Source organism: Mustela nivalis, assembly GCF_964662115.1.
Source record: "Mustela nivalis genome assembly, chromosome: 4".
NCBI classification, from domain to species: domain Eukaryota; kingdom Metazoa; phylum Chordata; class Mammalia; order Carnivora; family Mustelidae; genus Mustela; species Mustela nivalis.
The window spans coordinates 24083864-24105977 of record NC_139023.1 but is presented as its reverse complement, the minus strand read 5'-3'; the positions used below and the strand labels follow the sequence as shown (position 1 = coordinate 24105977).

General features: G+C 38.3%; 1 pseudogene across 1 annotated transcript; it reads left to right on the top strand.

The window, feature by feature from the left end:
• Positions 1 to 17514: 17514 nt before the first annotated feature.
• Positions 17515 to 19730, top strand: LOC309863636 (heat shock cognate 71 kDa protein pseudogene; annotated as a pseudogene). The gene has a single exon. The product of its transcript is annotated as a heat shock cognate 71 kDa protein pseudogene (transcript).
• Positions 19731 to 22114: the final 2384 nt, after the last annotated feature.

The window sequence follows — 22114 nt, the reverse complement described above, 5'->3', positions numbered from 1 at the left end:
CCTGATTAAGTCACCTTCCCAAATCCAGATTGGTTATCATTTTCAGCTGAATCACTTATATGGTCATGTGCCTTTGGGCATGTTTCTTAGCCCCTCAAAGTCCCAGCTTCCCCACTTATCATATAAAGTAATAATAGTGTCTATCTTCTAGGGTTGACTTATAGATCAAAACTAATCTTGTTCATAAATTACTTAGCCCTGTGCCTGACACATAGGAAGAGCTCATTTTATGATAGCTGTTATTTTAGGTACATCGGGGGAGTTCTATGAGGACAGGTAGAGAAATGCAAGTGTTTGCCTGTCCTCCAACTTTTCCCCATTAAAGTTGAATAACCCAATGCCACTTCAAAACCAATACTCTTCAAATTCTTGTTCAATATTCATTTCGTGGAGAGTTGAACCCTGTTCGGAGAATGTTGGATGCTCCCCTCCTGAATACATCTCACTCATCAAAGCTGATCAGGCCCACTCTCCTTAAAAGGCAACTTATCATCTCTAGCATTCAGCTTCTCCATGGGGCCACTCATTGCCTTCCCACTCCACCCAGTCATCCTAGGTCCCAGTGTTATATGAGTTCCTTGGCAAGGGACAGATACAGAGGAATTTATCCTCAGCCTACTGCCAAGTCAGCATTAATGTTCCAGTAAGAAAAGCAAGGAGAATGGTTCTTTTTATTAATTTTCCTAGGGCAGATATCCAATTAGAGCTTTCTCTTTACCATATTTAGAATATAAAAGGACAAATTCTTCCTAATTTTTAGAGAAATGCATAGAGCAAGCAAGAATGTATAATAGTGTTATTTTCAGACCTTGTTCCCCCTTACTGTAGATATGCAGCTCATGCTCTAGAAGGTCTAAATGAACATTGCCAAAGGACACTTAGATAGCAGTAATAAGCCATTAATGGCAGGGTCAGGGATCTAAAACCCCACCAATGGAATGTTCCTGAGGGTCTCCCATAAAATGCTGCCCAGGCTGTCTCATACCCCAATTCTTTACTATGCTGAGTCTTCTGTCTAAGCTTTTTTCTTCCACATTCTTCCATGTTTCATCTGTATTAGATTCCTAGGGTTGCAGTGACAAACTACCAAAAACTTGCATGACCTAAAACAACGGAAATCATCTCACAGTTCTGGAACCTAGAAGTCCAAAATCAGGTTGCCAGCAGGGTTGGTTCCTTCTACGGGGTGTGGGGGAGAATCTGTTCTATGCCACTATCCTAGTTTCTGGTGATTGCCAGAAATCCTTGGTTTTCATGGACTTGTATACACATCCCTCCTATCTTTGCCTCGGTTGTCACATGACATTCTTCTTGTGTGTCTCTGCGTCTATGTTTCCTTCTTCTTATAAAGACATCAATCATTGCTTTCAGGCCCAGCCTAAGTTCAACATGACTTCATCTTAACTTGATTTCATCTGCAAAAAAGTTAGCACTTGAACATATCTTTGGGAGAGCACAATTCAACTCACAACAACCTCCATTTAGTAGAAACCTAACTATCTGAAAGGCTTAGCTTAGTCACATTAAAACTATGACCCAAACATAGTTTTTTAAATAGTTGTGTCTCCTGGGTTCTGGAATTCTTGTGGGTTTTTTTTCCCACTCTTACATTCTATCTTGTTGGCCAAGTCATTTATTTCTTTCCCTGTGTTTTCAGTTTACTAATTTAAGAGCTCTGCAGATTGGAGGCTTTTATAGGTTCTGCTTAGGTACATGATTAATCTATATTCAAAATTGAGCCTTAGTAATTCTTATTTTACATTTCCAATACTTATTATAAAGACAGAATTTTTTTGGAAAATAGAAGAACAAAACATTTTATAAGTACCATATCGGTATACCATCAGTTCTGAGCATATATATCTTTAATTTTTATATATTATGCCCAAGGATGAGTATCAACTATTATGACAGTGGGGAGCAAATAATATTTAATGAATTATATTTCTGTCTATCCTTTCAAACTACTTAGCAAATAATATTATAATAGTGTTTCCAAAAGTGAACTTTTGTGTCTCCTCTAATTGTGTAAAAGGTACCTGGGATTATAATATATTTATACATGTTAAGACAGAAGGGCTTTAAGCACTAACATTCTTAGATTTTAGATAATTAGCTTTGAATTTATAGATATATAATAATCTATATTTATTTGTGTATATATAAATTCAAAGCTTTTATATGTAATATATAAAAATTCAAAGCTAATTATTTATGTAATTATATAATTCAAAGCTAATTTTATATAAATATGGAGAGGTGAATGGGAAATTATTTTCAATTATTGTCAAATAGGTACAGAGTTTTGATTTAGGATGATGAAAAAGTTGTGGAGATGGTTAGTAGTGACAGTTATACAACAACTTGAATGTATTTAATGAGACTGAAATGCACTTCAAATGGTTAAATGTTAAATTAAAAAACAAAAAGTCTTAGCTTAATGCTACCCTCACAGAAAATGGTCCTGATCCAAACTTTCCGAGTCAAATTGGCCACTCCTTTTTGTGTTCTTTCTGATCCTCTGTTTAGTTTTCTGCCACCTATACCCTATAGCTTTCTTTGTTTCTCTCAAAATATTCAATCATCAAAAAATATTCAAACATCAATATTAAGAGCTTCTCTCTTTTTTTCTCCCCATTTTTGCCTCACTCCCAAAGTTATGTGTATTTTGTGCTGTTCAAAGTAATGAGCACAGATGAAAATTTGACAGAATTTATAGGAGGCAGCTAACTTAATTTACATGAGAAATGGAATGAACTACTCTCAGAGGAAGATAATGTATCCAGAAGTCAAAAGGAAGATGGGAGGATCTGAAATCCCTTGAGATCCAACATATATCATATATCTTTTTAATTCACCAGTAATAACATAGTTCCTGGATCATGGTATGAAATTATTGAATAATGACTAATTTTGCAATCTTTGGGAGCCACTGAAAGATTTTAAGGGTCTTAAAGTGAAGATATAAGAAAATTTGTGCTTTAGAAAGATTGCTGTTGCAGAAGTCTGGAATTTGTGGAGTTATATCCTAAGAATCTGGAACTCAGATTTTTTATATCTTTCACAAATGGTGATGTCAGAGAAAAGCCAGTGAAATCTTAAAGAACAGTGGAGCTTAGTTAACAGTATTATACCAGTGTTGGTCCTTTAGTTATGACAAATGAATCATAGTAGTATAGGATGTTAACAAAAAAGGAGCTGGGTAAAGGGTATGGAGAACCCTCTGTACCACATTCTGTAAATCTACTGTAATATTTTAAAGTTTATTTTTAAAAATTTGGGGGAAAATCAATTATTTTACTCTGTATAAATAAAATCCCACCTTTTTGTCTTATTAAATGCTTTAAACACATTTTATCCTTTCTTTAACATTTGAGGAACATATCCCAAACTCACGGTCATCATTCCAACCGTTGGGGCCACTTACAGGGTCATTTAACTACAGTGTGAAAGGGCACCTGGGAGGCTCAGTAGGTTAAGCCGCTGCCTTTGGCTCCAGTCCTGATCTCAGGGTCCTAGGATTGAGCCCTGCGTCAGGTTCTCTGCACCACGGAAAGCCTGCTTCTCCCTCTCCTTCTGCCTGCCACTTCCGCTGCTTGTGCTCTTGTGCTCTCTCGCTCTCTCTCCCTCTCTCTGTCAAATAAGTTAAAAAACAACAATAACAACAACAACAACAACAAAACTATGGTGTGAAACAGAAGCCTTGAAATTCTTGAACTGCAAAAACCAGTTAAATTTCAGATAATATCTAGGAATCTCTCAGAGTATTTTATATTATGCATTTTGTCAAATGAGAACAATACCCTTTTAGAAAAACTGCCATTCTGTTACTGCCAGCACATTATAAAAGAATGAGCATTTTGACAACCCAAAATAAAAACAAGAGTAAAGAAAGCCCTTTTACTTTTTTTTGGAAAGTCCTTTTACTTTAGGGTTTTCTATATCCTGCCACACATGACAATATGGATGAAACTTGAGGATATTACGGTAGGTGAAAATAAGCCAGTTCCAGAAGATCCCATACTACATGACTCCGCTTACATGAGATATCTAGAATAGTCATACTCATATAAACAGAAAGTAGAATGGTAGTTAATAGGGTCCAGGGGGACAAGGAATGGGGAGTTACAATTCAGTGACTAACATATCAGTTATACAAGATGACTAAATTCTAGATCTTTGCTGTATAACATTGTACTTAGAGTCAACAATATTGTACTACACACTTAAATTTTTTTTAAGAAGGTAGATCTCATATTACCTGCTCTTGCCACAATAAAAAAGAAAAAGAAAAAAGAAGAGCCTTTCTAATTGAATATTTACCTTTATGAAAAACTTCTACATGATTTTTATTTTTCTCAGTTTTCTGCAGACTGGCCAAAACTGTTTCATAGATACAGACCAGCATTTGGGAACCAAAGGAGTAAAGAATGTGGCTAAATGTACTGACCCCAGAAGTCATTGGAAGGGATCTTTGTTTTGTTCTGTCTCGTTTTCAATAAATTGCTGATATGAGTTTGTTTCCTTATGATTTAGCTCTTTGTCTTTTTTTTTTTTTAAGAGATGTTTGGAGCCTATATATGTATATTTTCTAGTTAAAACTTTAAAATCAGAGTTAATTACTGGCTTTTCCATGAGCTAGTTGTAAGACTTTGCTCCAGTTACTTAATCTCTTTAACATCTCTTTTTCTCTCTCAGCAAAGTGGGCATCATAATGCTATGGGAAACAACTTCTAAGGGCCCCTGATCATCCATTTCCTGGTATTCATGCCCTTATGTGATCCACTCCCCTTGAGTATGGACTGGATCCATGTTTACTTCCAACAAACAGACTATAGTAAAAGTTGACCCTTCTGAGATGTTCCTTCTGAGCTTAGGTTACAAAGAAATCGTGGCTTCCAAATTGAGAATTCTTTCTATTTTCTTGCTTACTCACTGTAGGAGGAGTTAGCTGCCATATTGTGAGGCTCTGTGGGGAGGCCTTCTTGACAATAAACTGAGGCATATCTCAGCTAGGTTAGGAACTGAAGCCTCCCAACAGCCATGTAAATAAGTTTGAATTGGATCCTCCCCTTCCTTCAGATGAGACCACAGCCCAGGCCAGCAGCAGCAGAACTGGAGCCTCCCCAGAGACCTTGACCCAGAGGTAACCAGCTAAGCCATATCCCAGTTACTGACCCACAGGAGTTGTGAGATCCTGAATATTGTTGTTTAAAGCTGCTAAATTTTGATGTAATTTGTACGGCAATAGATAACTAGTACAAATGCCTACCTTGCAAAATTGTTGCAAAGGAAATGTGCTTAATTAGATTATATATGCTAATGAGCTAAAACATGCAAAGCAGGAAGCACAAAATACCTAGCTTATAAAAGACAGACGATAAATTTTAGTTCCCTCCTCCATTCTCCTCTAAAACGAGAACAATCATACCGCTCTATTGTGAAAATGTTTTGAAAGCTGTAAGTTACTATGGAATTATAATACATGTAATATTGTAAGCTATTATTGTAATAAGAAAGAAAACATTGTTACTTTAAAAGCTGTTTGCAGTTTACCTTGGCCCAGAAGGAAGGCAAAATTCTTTTTAACAAGAAACTAGTTCTTCGTCAAGAATGGAGAAAAAACTAAACCAGCAGGTATGATTATGAAAAAGAAAAGAATCCAGTGGGAGCTGAAAATCAAAACAGGAGGGGAGGCTGATCATGTGAGACCCCTGGAAAACTCTAGTAATCTTGGAGGTGGGGTTTTGGAACATAAGGGGCCACACACTATTTAATGTGTATACTCAAAGAAACTATATCTCTAGAAAGGTAGAGGGCCTGGAGGCATAGAGGCAGGAAATACATAGATCACATAATACATACTGGACTGAAATTTGCCCCCAGAATAAAGCTTTGAATTGTTTGAGGGCAGAACCTAAAATGAAAGTATAAAGTAAATTATTATATAAACACTCAAGAAACATGCTCTTTTCAAAAACATGGTGGACAATAGGCTTATTATAAAAAATGTTTCCTATCCCTCTTTTTATTTATTCCTATATTTATATTGATTTCTTTTATTAATCATGAATATATCAATATTTTAATTTCATCAATCTAAGGGATACAAAGGAGGCGTGTTATTTACTAATCAAGGACATGAGTCAACCATAAGTTAAAATTTAACAAACTTGAATTGCTTTAATAAACCTTTGTGATTCCTTCGGTGTTTTTCTTCTTTTCTTTTTTCTTTAGTATGATTTAAAAAAGAAAAAGGGCACACACACAGAAAAAAAGCAGCCCAGGAAACTAAGAATCCAGAGCAGTTCAGAGAATAAGATATTCGTACACCCAGCTTTGGTGTTTTGCCTATGCATACTACACGTCACAATAGGGTCTAACCTGCTTAGGGCAGCACTCAAGGTCCTTCCTGATATGCCTTCTGACCATCTCTCCCATTGTACTTCCCACCCAGTCCTTACCTCTTTTGCAACATACCCTATAATACCAAACTGCCCAAGTTCCAGAACTCACCCTGCTGTTTCAGACTTCTCTGCCTATAATCCCACCACCTCCTTCATCCTGAAGAACCCAAGTCAAAGATCACCTGCACCAGGAAGCATCCTCCATCCCCTATCAGTCCCTCTCCTTCTGTCTGGGCATCTTTCCATAACTAACTGCATTTATGGTTACCAGTATGGGCTGCCTGGAGCCATCACTCACTAGTTGTGTAAATTTGGCCAAGTTGTTTCACTCTTCTTTCTCCCAGATTTCTCATTTGTAGAATGAAGACAGTAATAGCACTGATAATATAGGTTTATTGTAAGGATTTAAATGGGCAATACTTATAAAGCATTTAGAACAGTGCTTGGCACATAGTAAGTGCTCAATAAATGTTATTGGTATTATAGTTATTAATTTGCTTATCTTTGTTTGCTTATTTGATTCTGTGCCTTTGAATTAGAGACAGCACAATGCCTAGCACATCATAGAATCAGAATACACATTTCATGCTAATGAAAACTGTGTATGTGTGTATTTTTTTTTTAATCAGAAACTTCTGGGGCTATGGATTCCTTAGTGAATTCTTTAATAATTCCCAGGTGTTGCAAATATGAGCTAAATTTAATCTTTGATATTCCATGAGCATCTATTGATAACGATAATAAAATCCTATTTTTGTTTAAAAACAAGTTCCAAAACACAATGTTTACAGTCCATGGCACTCTATATTTTCCTTCACGGAAACAAAGCATCAAATTTAATTTGCATTTTGCATCAATAAGTTTTTAAAAAAGGGATTTTCATTAAGAGCAGAATATGGCATTTAGGGAGGATAATTAAATGCATCTGAAACCCAGGAGATAAAAAGAGATGAAGAATTTTGTAATAAAAACAGCCTAGCTTGATCCCCACCCCCTCCTTCTAAGTTCAAAAATGACCGTCCTTGGAAGACAGAGTGGGCTCTTCATTTAGAGCATCACTGAAGGCTTTGTACGGCATTTGTCCTTGGGAATCTCCACCTCCTCTTGATGTGTGAGGTTGACATTGTCACAGAATTGGACTTGACCCCTAGAAATAAAGACAGACTTAGGAACATTTCATTTCCAGCCCTGATTCTCCCTCCCTTCCATCTCCTCATTCTCTGTTACAGAAACACTGTAGGTTTCCTTCTTTCCTTCTTGCTTTCTTCTCTCCTTCTTCCCTTCCTCCCTCCCGCCCACCTTCCTACCCTTTCCTTCCTGTCCTTCCTACCTTCCTTCCTTCCTTCCCTCGTTCCTTTCTTCCCTTATTACATCCCTCCCTTCCTCTTTCTCTCTCTTTCTCCCATACCCCCCCCTTTTTTCCAGACGGTGTTTCAGAAAGCAAATGTTCCTAGAATTACTGAACCAGCTAATGAAACCACAGCAATGATTCGTGGAGGCATGAAGCCCGCCAACGTACTTAGGAGAGAATGCCAGCCTCCTCCCCTGTCTCTGGTGAACTTCCTCCTCAGGTAGCCCCTGCCCCCCCCACCCCATCTCATCACTGTCTCTTCACTGGAGTCTTCCCCTCTATTGCCAAACAGGTTCATAGATTCCTAATAATAATTAAACATTTTTTTTTTTACTTGCCTCTTCCGCCTCTTCAAACTACCATGGCATTTTCCTTCTTTCAGAGCCAAATTTCTTGAATATGTCACATACTATTTTTGTCTTCCTCACTACCTGTTTAGTCCACAACTCCTTACAACTCACTGCTCTATAAAACAGCTGTCTGGAACAGCTGTTCTTAAATTTGGGGGAGAACTCAAAATATCTTTGGTAATTTGGTAGAAGTTATAGACTACTTCATCAAAACAAAAAATATATGTAATGTATTTTTTTACAACAAAAATTTCTGCATAACTTTAAGATTAATAAACTCCCTGAAGCTCATCTAGGGAGTTGGTAAAGACCAAAAGATTTGGCCTTTTGCTCCAACAAGTCACAACTTCATTTCCGTTTTTGAAAGTTTTTAGAGGACAAGCAAGCGCTTTGGGTTCAAACCAAGAACTTGGATTCAAATCCTTCCACTTACTAACTGAATCATCTTGGCCAAATTGCATTGTGTCTCTGCCCATCGATTTCCTCACCTGTAAAACAAAGATGGTAATATCCATCTCAGAATTTATTGTGGGCATTCCATGTAACAGCATTTGGGAAACACCTAAGATCATACTTCGCATCTGTGAAGCATTTGGTAGATGAAAATTATCATTACTCTTTCCGGAACCTTATGCTTCTCTCTTTGGAGCATTCTGACTCTCCCTTCTATGTTTAGCTTATTGGCTCTGTTTTATCCTGCTGTCCTGTCAGATTAGATGCTTCCCAGAATTCAGCCCTGACTGACCTTGTATCCCCATCCTTCCTTAAAAGATGTGTCTGTTCTCACCTCTTACCTGACTGAATCTCTGCCCCCTGTCTTCCTATCTCCAGCCCTAACTGCAATGGCATCTTTCCACCATCGCCTGAAATTTAGTGTCAAAAGCCAAACTCACCTCTTCCCTCCAAAATGGGTTCTTCTCTTTTGACTTTCCAATATTTCTCTACCAGTCTCCCAGTCACCCAGACCTCTGGGACACTTGGCATGATCTCTGCCTCTTCCTTCTGCCTTACATCATATATAGCCAGAAACTAAAGTCTTTTAATAGCCATCTTTTTCTTTTCATTTCTACTATCACTGTCACCTCACAGTAGAGCTTTGCCACCAGTTTCCTGGTTGTCCCTCCTTTCAGTCTGCACTAAATGACACTGTTATACCTCACTACTGTTTTGTATCAGCTCACCACTACCTATTGCTCTAAACTCAAAACGATTTGGGTCAGAGAATAAAGTGACTGGTGAGATCAGCCACAAATTTTATTAACATATTCATGTTCAAGTACCTTTTAGAAATAGTTAAATTTATTCTGTGGGGAAAAAAGAAACCTGGTTTATTCCTAAAATAAAACCCAATAAAAGAGGATAATTAAAAAAAAAAGTCTACTTAACAATAATTAATGATGTCAGGACAATGAAAATAAAAATACGGTTTTTTGAAAAATTTGAATCACAGAAACATATTGTGGTTTGCAGACATGGAGAAGAATCCCAGGTAGCATTGTCATTATTCACCAAGGAAGGACTACCTTGGTACCAAACACATAGCCCAGTACCCTAAAACCACATTCTCAATTAGAACACATGTCATAAGATATTGGAGGTAAATCTGATTTGAGGTTGAAGACTCAAAGGGAGTCTTGAGTCGAAATCTATGTGCATTCAAAGAGACACCAAAGAAAAGAGGGAAGTAGAGATATAGAATCAATATGTAAATCAAAGCTTGTATTCGTTCATTTCTTAAAATCTAGGGAGTGCAATCATACTGTTTTTCTTGCAGACCTGACTGAGGTTGTACAATTTCCATGTGTTCTTTCCTGACCACTTCAAACCTCTCTGAATTCATGATACCTATTATCTAACCCAGAGATTTCCAGCCTTCTCTGTTCACAGCATCTTAAGTGTCTCCCTTTTATTTCATGGTGTCCTTTGGCCAAAAGAAATACCTAATAGTCTTCATCAGTTAGTAGTTATGTCCAAACAACTTAGTAAATTATGTCCTAGCAACTTAGCAGCTGTTTGAATGAAATAGTACCTATAAATTCAAAGAAAGCTGCTATTTAAAATTTTATTCTTATACAATTATAATTACTAATGAATGTATGTGCCTATAAGGCATTGCATGACTTCTCAAATTTTGAAATCAGACCGGACACTGCCACCCTCCTTGCCTGTTCCACATGGTTTTTGGGAAAGGACTTGCATATTTATCACAATAACTGCCAAGAATCCAGTTTTGCAAAGATAGAATAATATTAAAACAATGTACATGACCTAATATCAAAACTATGAACTAATAGTAGCTCACATGTCAGATGATAAGCCATACTGGGTTGTTTTTTTTTTTTTTTTTGTAAATAAATATCCCGTGGTGCCTCTGTGAATTTGCTGTGGCACCCTGGGGTGCCTCATCATATAGTTTTGGGATCTCAGCTCTAATCCCTGGCTGCCCAAAATTTGGTAAAAAGTCATCAGCATTGGCATCAGCTAAGAACTCATTCCCACCCCACCCCCAGATCTATTGAATCAGAATGTGCATTTCAAAAAAGAAAGAAGAAAAAGAATGTGCACTTCAACAAGATGCCTAAGAGATTTGTATGCATGTAATAGCTTGAGAAGCACAGTTATAAGCCACTATTTGTCACCAGATCTTATCCTATAATTGTGGATTGTCTTATATTATTATTATTTTTTTAGTTCTCACACCGTTATTTAATCTTTTCGGCACAGCTTTCCCAAGTGGACAGTTAGTTAGGTGGAGCACAGAGATATCATTATGTTTTTATGTTTTGTGGTTCCCCCAGTGTTTAGCACAGTATCTTGCATGGAGTAAGAGGCTCAAATATCTGCTGAATGATTGGATTCAGTCTCTAGGTCTCCCGGATATCCTGGGTAGAGTCACTTGTACAAGAAAATTGTTGATGAGGCCAGATCCCAAAGATACCAACAACATTCTTAGTAGGTTTAAAAACAACATGGCCTTTTTAGGATCTTGGGCTTGATATGTTAGTTCTTCAAAAATGGACACATCCCATTATTTGGATCATGGTGAGAAGAGAATTATATATTACTATTCAGATTGATAAGGAATATAATTATGTTGTAGGGATAAGTAGCCCAACACCACAGAGAAATGACTATGGAAAACTGAGTATAACTAGTCAAAAGTTAGGTAGACTGCATTTCCTAAAAACCTAATGCACTAAGTGTTCCAAAATAATGCTGCCATTTATTAATTGCACTCATGAATCATTTGAATGCCAAGATCTGCATGTGTGCAAAATGCCATGGAAATTGGATTTAATTCTGTTTGAAACAGCTGTCTCCACTACAGCCAAACTGAATGTACCAAGTTCTTGGGAACAAATTTGAGAGGGAAAGAATGCAGAAAGGAGTCTTTGCTTTGTTAGAAGATTCAGGTTTGTCTCAATGCCAGCAGCTACTCTCTACTTACTTACCGTGCATCAGAGATATTTCTCCCATCGGATGTTCCATTGACTCAGTGAGATGAAGCACCATGATAGGGGACGCGAGGTCAGTCTATGATCTTTCTGCAGCTACTCAAATTGATCTCATAACCACAAACCATTTTTCTCACCCCAATTAACCACCTCCTATATGTAGACAGGGAGGGAGCGGAACTCAGAAAAGAACACAGAATAATGGATTCTTAGAGACCAATAGATCAAAAAGTCCACTCCTTTGCAAGAACTCTTGACTCAACCTCTGTGACAGGTCTCAATTCTGTTTGTCCCACAACTTCCACTGCTATGACTGTCTCTCAGCTGGATTACAGCAGCAGACTCATACCTACTGCCTCTGCTTCATTCTTACATGAATACAGCCCATCTCCACCCAGTACCCTGAGTCATCTCTAAAAACAAAACAAGCAAAAAACCCACCATTTACTCACTTGACTAAAACTGTTCAATGAGTCAAATTGCTCATGATGGCTAGAATAAAATATAAACCCTTCCTATAGAAAAATTGTTCAACAGAAGTTTCGCCGACTCTGATTTAGGATCTTATAGGATCTGGCCACTGGCCACTATTACGACCTCATTTCATATCACTTTCCTCTCCATTCACTATGCTCCAGCCACACTGATCACACTTATCCCTAGAATAGTCGGTCCACCACTGGGGACCTTGCTCTAGCTACTCTGGTTGCCTAAAATGCTCTTACCTGAGATCTTTGTGTGGATAACTGTTTCTCATTATTTAGACTTTAGAAAAGAAGGAATCTCATCAGAGAAGTTTTCCTGATACCCATCCTATATAAATAGTTGATTCCAACAACATGCACCTCTCTATACATCACTAGCCTATTTCATTTTCTTAAATACTTATCCCATCTGAATGGGATATCCTATTATTTATGAATGAATGTGTCCACTTTAAAATTATGCTTTGTCATAAAAATGAATGCTCAAATGGGATCAGTGATCTTACTTGTTTTGTTCATTCCCCCATTACTTGAGAAGAACCTGACACAATAAGCACATGCTTGTGAAGGCTTTATAAGTGATCTATTCTCCCTCCCTTGTTTTCCAAGAATAATTGAGATCCAGAAAAGCCATTGTCTTGTGCTGCATCACACGTCTACTTAGTGCAAAGCCAAAACTAGAACTCAGTCTTGGAGTTTCTGGTCCACTGCTATTTCTGTTATACCTTCTGGCTATTGGTTCAAAGATAACACAACCTCATCCAAGTAGTTTTTAAAAATTTTTCCAAAGAAGTTTCGCTGACTCTGATTTAGGAATGCCCCATCTTTGGGTGTGAAGAATGCTCTGTGATGTTCATCACCCAAACCCTTCTGTGTGAAGACCTCTTTACTTTACCAAACTTTCTTGGGGTATTAATATAAAGTTGGTTTAGACTTCAAGGTGAAGACTTTTTTTTTTTTTTTTTTTTTAGTTTCTTCTTTCCTTATTAAAATAAATCTGTTGACGAAATTAACATATCAGATGGAACAACAAAACTAGAAATAACTTAGATCTCTGAAGATAATTTATTCATTAGATTAGAACTTTTAAATACAGGCAAAAGAGAAAATAACTATTATTAAAATGTTCCAACCAAATTGCTGCTTATCTTACACTATGCTAATTAGTAACAGCACCCAAAATTCACTCTTCCACAACCATCAGAGAAAATTGGAGATTGGAGAAAAGCTGTGGGAGGGGGTGAATGGCAGGGGGTGGGGTGCTACTAGTTATTAGAAAGGCTGAATAATAGCCATTAAGGTTTGAGTTCAAATTCTATCCTTAGGATTTGTGCCCAGATTCTTAATACTTCTTTTTTTTTTCTCATTTCTCTTCCTCATTTTATTTTTTCTTTTCTTTTTTTTTTTTTAATTTCTTTTCACTGTTTCAGAATTCATTGTTTATGCACCACACCCAGTGCTCCATGCAATCCGTCTTTTCTCTTCCCACCACGCTGAGGACAACTCTTTCATATGTGCGTGTTAGAGTTCTTACAGGATTAAATCCCCTTCAATCTATTTTGGGCAGAGCAGACAGAATAATCCTAACAAAGCTCAAGTCATATTAGGCCATGTTTTCACTTACCCTTCCAAGTCTTCCTATTGTTCTTAGGAGAAAAATACGAACTCCTTAATGTGAACGAATGGTTCCATTATAGTCGTACATCTGCTTGCTTTTCAATTTTTATCTTTCCCCTGTATTCTCTACCTCAGCCACAGTGGATTATAGTCAGTACTTCACCTGAGAGCCTTTATAGATCCCTGGCCCCTTTGCTGGGATGCATAATTTTCTTTTAAATTATGGAACTATTGTATAATATTAAATGCTAGGGACTGAATTGTGTTCTCCCCAAAATCTGAATATTGAAACTCTAATCCCACAAGGTGACCATATGTGGAATTAGGGCCCTTAGGAGGTAATTAAGGTTAAATGAGGTCATAAACATACAGCCATAATCTGATAGGATTAGTGTCCTTATAAGAAGAAAAACCTGATAGCTTGCTTTCTTTTCTTCTCTCGCTCTCTGTCTCTCTGTCTCTTTCTGTTTTCCCATATGTGCATAAATAAGTGATCATCTGACATACAGCAAGCCTAATGGTATATGTAAGCCTAATGCTTCCCTGCCAAGGGAAGCAGCCTCCAAATTAAGCCTACCTTGCTGGCATCTTGATCTCAGACTTCTGGTCTCCAGAACTGTGAGAAAAAGATTTCTGTTGTATAATCCACCCAGTCTGTGTTATGTTTGTTAAGGAAACTTGAATTGACTAATAGATATAGTATTAAAATAGTAATATAAAAGAATAATAATAGCAACAACAATAAAAATGTACTTTGTGTGTTCTGGGCATTGTGTTAGGCATTTTATATGGATTACCTCACATAATCTTAAAGACAATTCCTTACGTAGCTATTATTGTCTTCATTTTACAGATGAGATAACTGAAGTTCAGAGAGATTATGTCTTTCTTTTACAAATGATAAACTGAAGTCAATAGAAGTTAAGTAATGTACACAAGTCACATCACAGACTTGAGGTGCATCCTGCAGCAAGGATTAGGAATTGGCTCTGAGTGCATGCCCTTTGCATCTAATTGCTACATGACTCAGTGTCTGCCCCAAAGGGGATTAAAGCCCTAATGTCCCATGAGGGACTGCTGAAGGACCTTAGAATGTTTCGCCTAGACATACGTGGTAGCTGCCTCAAGTATCTAAAGGACTATGAGAGGAGTAGATTTATTTTCCAAGAACTTAAGCAAGAGCATTAGAATCAATGGCAGGAAATACCATAAACTAGCTTTCAGCCCACTGTAACAGAGAATTTTCTAACAGTCCATAGATGGAATGGGCTGTCTGGAGACCTGGATGTCTCTTCATGAGTGGGTTCAAGAAGGAACTAGAAATTAATTCAATGGCAGTATGGAGGGGATCAGACAGCAGATGGTGGTTGAAAACAGATGAACTCTGAGCTCCCATCCAGCTCCAGGAATAAATGGCGCTTGGTTTGTACTCTTCATGACCTCTTGGTTGGTACAACCATTTGAGATGGCAAAACACATAGTCCTAAACCAGCCAGACCTGCTTGGTGAAGATACGGTTGCATTTTTCTGTCACTGTTAGCCCCCCTTCTTTTTACTGAATGCCTGAGGGAGGTACAGTGAAGATCCCATTCTTATTTGGGAATAAGTAATTCCATTTGTGGTAAAGGCATCCCAGTTCCCCACTCTCACTTTCCCCCCTTCCCCTGCCTTCTAAAGCCCAGCTGGGATGGTGAGCTACAACAGCGCTCAGGGAGGAAAGTTACACTCTCTAGTTTCCATCTTTAATAACCACAAGCATAATTACATTATTTTATGAGAGGAAGTGTTATATATTTTTTAAAGTTGTATTTATTTATTCAATAGAGAGAGACACAGTGAGAGAAGGAACACAAGCAGGGGGAGTGGGAGAGGGAGAAGCAGACTTCCTGCTGAGCAGGAAGCCCCATGAGGGGCTAAATCCCAGGACCCTGGGATCATGACCTGAGCCTAAGGCAGATCTTAATGACTAAGTCACCCAGGCACCCCAGGGAGCATTATATTTTATAAAAAGAAGCTTTAGTTTAAAAACTATTGAGGAATAGGGAAGGGAAATACACATTTTTGTCTTCCTATAGTTCACTTTGCCAAGTTGGCAACAGATTTATTCTTTTTCTGCAATTGTTCTACTTTTTCACTGTTTTCCCCACAATCAGTCATACAAACCATCAAGCTCTTATTCTCCCAATACACCTAAATAACACTGGATGCTTTCTTTTCATTTTAGACCTACCAGCATGGTTCTCAGTAAATCAAATTCAACTAATTTACATTTTGCCTTAAAATAATAAATAAACGTCTTGAGTGCCTACTCTGGCCAGGATCTAAGCTAGATTTTGGGATACATAAGTGAGCAAACTTTGGCCTCTTCCCTGGAGGAAAACTTTATGGGATTCTTTGGGTTGCAAATCACAAAAACCAAATTTGAATTAGCTGAGACAAAAAGGGAATTCATTGTTTCACATATTCAAACTCAGAAATGGCTAAAGTAACAGGAATCAGAGGCTTGAGTGCTTTCAAGTTGTCTTCTTCCCATTTCTTATCCCAGTTCACTTTCTATTTTGGCAGCTCCTCCCATGAAGCTGACATAAAACATTCAGGAACTCCAGGAACTCAAGGCTCCACATTTCTGAATTCACTACCATAAGGAGAAGTCTCTCTCCATACAGTTATAGGTTTAAAAATCCTGGAGAAGAACTTGACTGGCCCAGCATGGGTCACATGCTCCTAGTCACTGTGGCCACAGAGGCAGGACAAGTTTTTTGTATTTTGTTTTTTGTTTTTGTTTTTTTTTTTTTAACATCAGTTTTAGTAAGGTATAACTGATATACAAAGAACTATACATATTAAATGTGTACAATTTGATGAGTTTGGACATTAGCTACTATTTGAATCTCATATTAGAGTAAAGGGGCATGTCAGTGGAGAGAGGGAGGAATAGTTTCCTAAAAAGGAGACACTATTCCCTTAATAAAGATTGGCTACAAGTCGATGAAAGACCAAAACATGCTTTAAGGAGCTTACTAGCTGGGGTGCCTGGGTGGTTCAGTGGGTTAAAGCCTCTGCTTCCGGCTCAGGTCGTGATCCCAGGGTCCTGGGATCGAGCCCCACATCGGGCTCTCTGCTCCGCAGGGAGCCTGCTTCCTCCTCTCTCTCTGCCTGCCTCTCTGCCTACCTGTGATCTCTGTCTGTTAAATAAATAAAATCTTTAAAAAAAAAAAAAAAAGGAGCTTACCAGCTGATAGGAAAGGCAGCTACGCAATGTTATACATCCTTTAATGGAAGTGCATCCAAGAGTAACGTGGAGGACCAACCTTTGTTGAAAGAATGAGAAAGCAATTAATTCTGCCTGGAGGTATAGATTAAACTATAACGAGAGGTGAAAGTTCATGGAGAAATGAGAAAAGGTGTGAAAATTGGCCGAAATCAGGTTGTGCTAGGCTTTGTGTATTATGTTAAGGAGTTTAGACAAAATTCAGTGGGTTACAGGATATGACTTGAGCATTTTATGCAAGGAAGTAATGTCATATCACCCTTACACTGAGACACAAGGACCCTCCCTTGAAACCTACATTTTGTGAGACAAAGCTCTAGCTCTCTTCTAGATACATCAGTCTCTTCAAGGCAAGGAGTCCACAGGGCCAATGGAATGTGTCCACCTAGAGCCTATACTCTCCTCCACTTCTAGATCACAGTCTGGGTGTTCAGCAACTGAGATTCCCTGTTCAAAATATCCCAAACCTGCTTTTAGGGTTTCGAAATTGTGTAGCCCTCCATAGGTCCATTCTCTAGGCCTTAGCGGTGTTTGTTCGAAATGTAAGAAAGTGGTTCTCATTGAACGTAGGGCTAGATCTTTGGATTGCTGTCTTCTTCTCAACCCGAGCCAGACCTACACATAAGCAACCATGTCTAAGGGACCTGCAGTTGGCACCACCTACTCCTGTGTGGGTGTCTTCCAGCACGGGAAAGTGGAAATAATTGCCAATGATCAGGGAAACCAGACCACCCCAAGTTATGTCGCCTTCACGGACACCGAACGATTGATCGGTGATGCTGCGAAGAACCAAGTTGCGATGAACCCCACCAACACAGTTTTTGATGCCAAATGCCTGATTGGACGGAGATTTGATGATGCTGTTGTCCAGTCTGATATGAAGCATTGGCCTTTCATGGTGGTGAATGATGCTGGCAGGCCCAAGGTACAAGTAGAATACAAGGGAGAGACAAAAAGCTTTTATCCAGAGGAGGTGTCTTCTATGGTTTTGACAAAAATGAAGGAAATAGCAGAGGCTTATCTTGGGAAGACCGTTACCAATGCAGTTGTCACAGTACCTGTGTACTTCAATGATTCTCAGCGTCAGGCTACCAAAGATGCTGGAACTATTGCTGGTCTCAATGTACTTAGAATCATCAATGAGCCAACTGCTGCTGCTATTGCTTATGGCTTATACAAAAAAGTTGGAGCTGAAAGGAATGTGCTGATCTTTGATTTAGGAGGTGGCACTTTTGATGTGTCAATCCTTACTATTGAAGATGGGATCTTTGAGGTTAAGTCCACAGCTGGAGACACCCACTTAGGTGGAGAAGACTTTGACAACCGAATGGTCAACCATTTTATTGCAGAGTTCAAGCGCAAACATAAGAAAGATATCAGTGAAAACAAGAGGGCAGTTCGTCGTCTCCATACTGCTTGTGAACATGCTAAGCGTACACTTTCTTCCAGCACCCAGGCCAGTATTGAGATTGATTCTCTGTATGAAGGAATCAACTTCTATACCTCTATCACTCATGCCCGGTTTGAAGAATTAAATGCTGACCTGTTCCGTGGCACCCTGGACCCTGTAGAGAAAGCTCTTCGGGATGCCAAGTTAGACAAGTCTCAGATCCATGATATTGTTCTGGTGGGTGGTTCTACCTGTATCCCCAAGATTCAGAAAGTTCTCCAAGATTTCTTCAATGGAAAAGAACTAAATAAGAGCATCAACCCTGATGAAGCTGTTGCTTATAGTGCAGCTGTTCAGGCAGCCATCCTTTCTGGAGACAAATATGAAAATGTTCAAGATTTGCTGCTGTTGGATGTCACTCCACTTTCTCTTGGCATTGAAACTGCTGGAGGAGTCATGACTGTTCTTATTAAGCGTAATACTACCATTCCTACCAAACAGACACAGACCTTCACTACCTACTCCGACAACCAGCCTGGTGTGCTTATTCAGGTGTATGAAGGTGAGCGTGCCATGACCAAGGACAACAATCTACTTGGAAAGTTTGAACTCACAGGCATACCTCCTGCTCCTCATGGTGTCCCTCAGATGGAGGTCACTTTCGATATTGATGCTAATGGTATCCTCAGTGTCTCTGCGATGGAAAAGAGAACAAGATTACCATCACTAACAACAAGGGCCGCTTGAGCAAGGAAGATATTGAGCGCATGGTCCAGGAAGCTGAGAAGTACAAAGCTGAAGATGAGAAACAGCGGGACAAGGTGTCTTCCAAGAATTCACTGGAGTCTTATGCATTCAACATGAAAGCAACTGTTGAAGATGAAAAACTTCAGGGCAAGATAAATGATGAAGACAAACAGAAGATTCTTGACAAGTGCAATGCAATCATCAACTGGCTTGATAAGAACCAGACTGCAGAGAAGGAAGAATTTGAACACCAGCAGAAAGAGTTGGAGAAAGTCTGCAACCCCATCATCACCAAGCTGTACCAGAGTGCAGGGGGCATGCCAGGAGGAATGCCTGGAGGCGTCCCTGGCGGTGGAGCTCCTCCCTCTGGTGGTGCCTCCTCTGGGCCCACCATTGAAGAGGTTGACTAAACCAATCTGAGAATAAATAGGTTGAGCATTGTTCCACATACAATATTCAAAGGACCCAAATTTGTAGCAAATTCCATGGCAGTTGTAATGTTGAGCTGCTATAGCAAAAGAACTGGGCATTCTTGATACTTGAATATGGAATATGTGCACAGGGAAAGGAAATAAACATTGCACTTTATAAGCACTGTATTGTTAAGTGGAAAATGCAATGTCTTAAATAAAACTGTATTTAAAATTGGCACAAAAAAAAAAAAGAAATGTAAGAAAGAACTTGGATGTGGAAGCTGGGATGCCTACATGTATTCAATGGGTTAGAGCAATGGGTTAGGAAAGGAGGGGTTTGGGCAATGGGCTGAAAACCTCCATTTTAACTCTTCTTTGGGGCCCTGCAAATGTTAGGGGTGGGCTGGTCATACACCATAAGGTTAGTCAGAAAACTGTGGGGAATTTTAATGGATAAGAGTGGAAGCAGAGAGAAGCAGATGGGTTTGAGAGATATTTCTGAAGTAGGGCTTCTAGGATTCAGTGACCAGTTGAATGTGAAGCATGAGAACAAAAAAGAATAAATAAAGGCTCCAGTTTGCAGCTTGGGTGATTGGACTGTCATAGTAAAATGGGCAATATAGGAAGAGAAACAGAAGTGGAGAAAAGATAATACTATGATAAAAATGATTTTCTTGTGTTTTTCACTATAAATGTGGATTATCAATGTCCCTTTGGGGAGATGGTAATGATCAATGCCTCCTTTGGGGAAGGAAATAATAAAAATCAATGAAATCGAGAATAGAAAAATAAAGAAAATCAAATGAAACCAAGAGCTGATTGCTTGAAAAAAATCAATAAAACTGACAAACTCTTAGCTTAGATATACCAAGAAAAAAGAGAGAAGACTCAAATAACTAGAATCAGAAATGAAATGTCTACCAACTTTAAAAATACTACCAATCTTAAAAATTTTTTAAAAGATTATAAAGGAATACTATGAGCAATTGTTTGCCGGTAATTAGATAATTCAGATGATATGGACAAATTCCTAAAAAGATAAAAACACCTGAAGCCGACCTAAAAAGACATAGATAATCTGAATAGACTGATAACAAGTAAAGAGACTGAAGTAATAATCAAAACTACCCACAAAGGAAATCCCAGGCTCAGATGGCTTCACTGCTGAATTCTCCAAACATTAAAGAATACTGAGTATCAATTCTTTTTTTTTTTAAGATTTTATTTATTTATTTGACAGAGAGAGAGAGAGCACAAGTAGGCAGAGCACTGGCAGAGGGAGAGGGAGAAACAGGCTCCCCACTGAGCAGGGAGCCAGAGGTGGGGCTCGATCCCGGGACCCAAGGATCATGGCCTGAGCTGAAGGCAGTCGCTTAACTGACTGAGCCACCCAGGTGCCCCTGAGTATTAATTTTTTACAAACTTCCACAAAATAGAAATGGAGGGAACTCTTCCATTATGGTTATTTTTATGTGTTAAATTGACAGTGCCATGGGGTGCTCTGATAAACTATTTCTATGTGTCTGTGAGGATGTTTCACGATGAGATTAACATTTAAATTGATGGGCTCAGTAAAGTGGATTGCCCTCTCCCGTGTGGGTGGGCATTACTCAAACCATTGGGGGTGAATAGAACAAAAGGTAGAGAAAGAAGGACTTCAACCCTTCTTCTTCCTGCCTACCTCATTATTCATAGACTAAAAAACAAAATCCACATGGTCCTTTCAATAAACACAAACAAAATTTAGCAAAATCCAACACTTATTCATGATAAACACACACACACAAATCTAGGAATAGGAAGGAACTTCCTCAACCTGGTAAAAGGCATCTACAAAATACCCATAGCTAACATGATACTTAATGGTGAAAAATGCTTTCCCTTAGGTTAGGACTGGATGCTTTTCCCCTACGATTAGGAAAAGGCAAGGATGTTCACTCTCACCACTTCTATTCAATGTGTCCTGGAGGTTCTAGCCAGGGAAGAAAAATAAATAGAGACATCTATATTGAAAAGGAAAAAATAAAACTACCTCTATTCATAGCTGGCATGATCCCGTGTATAGAAAATCTTAAGTAATTCAATAAAACTATTAGAACTAATAAATGAATTCAACAAGCCTGCAGAATGCCAGATGAATATACAAAACTCAGTTTTTTAAAATGTGCTTTTAACTAACAATCCAGAAATGAAATTAAGAAAATAATTTCATTAACAAGAGTATCAAAAAAAATGAAACAGTTAAGAATAAATTTGACAAAATTATTGCAAAATTTACATGCTAAAAACCACAAAGAATTGTTGAAAGAAAAAAAAAAAAAGAAGATCTCAATAAATGAAAAAGCATCCCATGTTCAGAGACTGGAAAACTTAACATTATTAAGATGGAAATTCTCCCCAAACTGATCTACAGACTTAACATGATCCCTATCAGAACTCCAGCTGACTTCCTGGAAATCCGTAAGCTGATTCTAAAATTCACATGAAATAGCCAGGGACTGACAATAACCAAAACTTTTCTTTAAAAAGAAAAACAAAGATAGAAGACTAATATTTCCCAACTTCAGAACTTACTACAATACAACAGTAATCAACACAGTGTATTGACTGTGGCACAAAGTGGCACAA